Genomic DNA, 4,167 nt, shown 5'->3' on the forward strand with positions numbered 1-4,167 from the left:
AAAGAAAAAAATAAAAAATAAAAAAATATCTTAAACATTCTCAAATATATAAAGAAAAACATGAACAACCAACTAAAAAGAATTAAGAAAACTAGCATGAAAATGTATATATCAACAGTAAGATAGGAACTGCTAAAAGTAGCCAAATAATTCTGGACGTGAACAGCACAATAATTTAATCCAAATTTTCATTAGAAGGGCCAGCCGAATAGCTCAGTGGATTAAAGTGCCTGCAGTGCGAACCCCGCCCCCAGGGCACCCTGAGGTGGCAATTGAGACTGGGCGTGGTGACACGCGCCTGTAATCCCAGCTCTCTGGATGCTGTAAACAGGCAGATCACTATGACTCCAGTCTATTAGTGAGACAGTAAACACCCTGCAGACCCTTCTCTAAAATATAAATAAATAAATAAATAAATAAATAAATAAATAAATAAATAAATTCATTAGAGATGTCCAAATGGGGACTGGAGCAAGCATAACATTAACCAGTGAACTTCTGGGGCTTTAGTACATGTTTGAAGTACATGAAGTTTACATTCATCTTTGGGAGCAATTACATGTATATAAGACAGTCTGATTCCTTTTTATTCCCCTTCACACCTTTTCTGAATCTCTATCCTCATTTTCTTTCTTACTGGTATTCCTATTGTTTTTAGTTATGGTTTACATTCATTGTAATCATTTGGTCTACATGACACATCTTAAATCCTTTTACTTACCCTTCCTCCCAATCCTCATTCTCTTGGGCCCTTTCCCATTTTCAAAAGATCTATCACCTTGTTTTCTTCTATCTGTCATTTATTTTGCTCTTTGTGCTTTGCCTTATTCAAATGAGATACCATACAAGATTTAAGATACCACTTTTTTAAAAAACACCACTTTTATGTCTGATTTATTTCACTTAATATATTTTCCAGATTTATCAAATGCCTACATATATCTCGAACTTATCCTTTTTTATATCTGAATAGTATTCCATTACATATAGATACCACACTTTATCAAATCATCTGTTACTGGACATGCAGGCTGCTTGCAAGATTTAAAAAAAATTTATTAATTTTAATGAGAAAGAAATAGCAATGAGACAGTGACAGTTTCAAAGCAGGTTAGTAGGACAGTTACAATAATTAATACATTGCATATTGTTGTCTTTGTAGTAGCCACTCACAGCACAAGACACAAACATGATCTCCTATCTAAACAATATTAGTACAAATCTTTCTTCTCATTGAACTAAGAGAAAGTAGCTGTATATCTATCCTAACTATTTTGTATATACATATATTTTTTTCACCAAAAAATGATCTTTGATTTATATCACCTTTTTTGTTTTGTTTTGTCAGAGATGGGTGTTCCATTGCTGTTAGAGAAGCTGTATTTGGAGAAGTCTTTAAAGGACCTTTTCATACCTGATGCCAGTTCAAATATTGTAGGTACTTGAATTCAGCAAAATGTCCCAATATAATTCAATAGTTCATAATAGTTGTGGTTTACCAGCAGAAGTGGCAATTGTCAGAAGTTGTTGACTTGAGCCTTTTACAGCTCAGCATATTAATACGGCTTTACTTTTTATACCTTGTGGCTATACTTTTCTGCGGGATGGTTAAGATCAAATTAAAGCAAGACCTATATAACTAATAATGTAACTTTTATATCTGGCAAGGTCAGTCAAATCCCCTCAGGATTTACCCTGAAACCATGTAGAGCAGCTTGAAAGTTGAGAAGCACTTTTTTCTTTCTTTTTCTTTTTTTGTTTTTTGGCTGTCTCAGGCTGCCTTAAGGGTGGGTCTGGTGTGGCATGTGGAGCTGGGGATCAAACCGCAGTTCCCTGCTCCTGACCGGGTTTGCCCGTGCAGGCACTTAAACAATTGAGCTAACTGGCAAGCCCCCTGCTTGTGAGATTTACCTATTATGAGTTGTGTTGCTATGAACATGGGTTTATATTTAAGGTTATGTCTCCACGTCTTTAGAAGATAACCTAGAATGAGAACATCTAGGTCAAATGAAATTTCTAGTTTTATTTATTTGCAAAACTTCATACTAACTTTTAACGGTTGCACTAATTTACCTTCCCACCAACAATGTAGGAGGGCTTCTTTCTCACCACAGCTATGCCAGCATTTTTATTGTTTCACTTTTTGATGATTGCTATTCTTTCTGGTGTGAGATAAAAAAATCAGTGCTGCTTAAATGTGCTTTTCTCTAATGGCCAGAGATGCTGAAATTTTTTCATGTTTGCTGGCCATTTCCATATCTTCTGAAAAGTGTCCATTCATTTTACTTTTTTTTAAAATTTTTTAAATTTATTTATGTGTGTGTGTGTGTGTGCAGCCAGCTCAGCCCACCAGAGGGCGGGGCTGGCTGGCATGTGGTGCTGGGGGATTGAACCCTGGTCCCTGTGATTTGCTAAGCTTGTTCTAAGTAGGTGCTTTAGACCACTGAGCCATCTCACCAGCTATTCATTTTACTTTTGTAAGGCTCCAATCAGATTTGACTCTCCAGTCCCCAACCTGCCTGCCCGCAGAAGCACTACTCTCAGCAGGGAGCTCAGCTAAGCACTGAAGCTTTCACTGGCAAGCACATGATGTTTAAAGGAAATGAGATAGGGAAAGGAATTTTGTATGTCTTAGGGACATCTTTGGTTGTTTGGAGACACCCAAAAATTCATACCACTCTTCAAAGACTTTGCCCAGTGAGGTGCAAGACAGCCAAAGAACTTCGAATGCAGATGTTTATTAAAACCCTCCTGCCCAATGTCCCCTGCCTTTTTCCATCCCTATAAAAGGGATACACTTCTCTCTGTTCCAGAGAGTTTCATTGCTCTCTGCCTGTCTGCACTCAGCAGAATAAATCCCATGCCATGTTGCTTTCCACAAGCCTGGCAGTCCCAGCTGGTGCCACACATTCTGCACCGTATGTTACAGCTTTCCTATTTCTTGATTGGTGCTATTTATTCTGGGTTGTCTGATTTTTTTATTTCTTTATATATTCTAGACATTAGTCTTCTGTTTGAGCTCATCCCCCTTGTTTGTTCTTGTTATTTTTTGTGCAACTGGAGTTCTGTTCAGAAAATCTTTGCCTATATCTATGACTTTAAGTGTTTTACCTATTTTATCTTCCAGTGAGTTTGTTTCTATTTTAATGTTTAGATCTTCAATCCATTTTTATTTTAGTTTAGTACATGATAACATACATGAGTATATAGTTTTAATCTTCTGTAAATACAGACCTAATTTTCCCAGCATTATTTGTTGAATGGGCTTTCTTTACTCCAATGTATGCTCTTGAACACTTTGCCAAATATCAAATAGCTAAAAATAGCTGGGATGTGCTTTTGTATCCTCTATTCTGTTCCCCTGTTCCACCTATCTGTGTCTCAATGAGATGTCTTTTTTTTTTTTTTTAAGGGCTTTCCAGGGAAGCGCTTATTTCACTGAGCCATCACCCCAGCCCCCTGAGATGTCATTTTTATCCCTGTTGTTTTGTCAAATAACATGAAGACAAGTATTCTAATGTTTTCTACTTTGCTCTTGTTGCCCAGAATTAATTTTGTTTTCTTGGGTCTCTTCTGGTTCCATGTGAATTTTAAGGTTGTTTTCTCTAGGTCTGTGAGGAATGTTGCTGGCATTTTAACTGAGATTGCATTGAATCTATCATGTCATCAATTTTGGAAGTATGACCATTTTGACAATATTGGTTCCACCTTTTCAGGAACAGGGAATATTTTTACAATTACTTACCTTCTGTTCAATCTCCTTTTTCACAACACTAGGTCTCTTTGTAAACATCTCTCACTTCCTTAGTTAGATTAATAATTCCTAGGTATTTAATTTTTCTTGACATTATTGTTAATACTATTATTTTCTTAATATCCTTGTCATTTAGTTCATTATTTCTTTACAAAAATGCTATTGACTTTTTTTTTTGAGCTGTAACCCCTTTTATTTTCTGTTTAAAATCAAACAAAACAAACAACTCTGTTATACACTAACATCTTCAAAGTACATCATTTGTACAAGAGAAAGACCGAATTCTTTGCCAGATACTTGAGGAAATCATGAAGATAATTCAGTAGTAAAGCAAGGCTCTTCTCATCCAGAGGTGTATAGGCCAACATTGCTCCAATTCGGACAAATAATCTCAGTAGATGTGGTGCTCCATA

The 4,167-nt window shown here is 36.2% G+C and overlaps 1 protein-coding gene across 2 annotated transcripts in view; it reads left to right on the forward strand.

The window, feature by feature from the left end:
• Positions 1 to 4,167, forward strand: part of LOC101589137 (solute carrier family 22 member 9-like) — an 88,021-nt gene that overhangs the window by 35,713 nt on the left and 48,141 nt on the right. The gene's annotated exons all lie outside the window — the stretch shown is intronic.

Source organism: Octodon degus, unplaced genomic scaffold (genome assembly GCF_000260255.1).
Source record: "Octodon degus isolate 3935 unplaced genomic scaffold, OctDeg1.0 scaffold00279, whole genome shotgun sequence".
Taxonomy (NCBI): Eukaryota; Metazoa; Chordata; class Mammalia; order Rodentia; family Octodontidae; genus Octodon; species Octodon degus.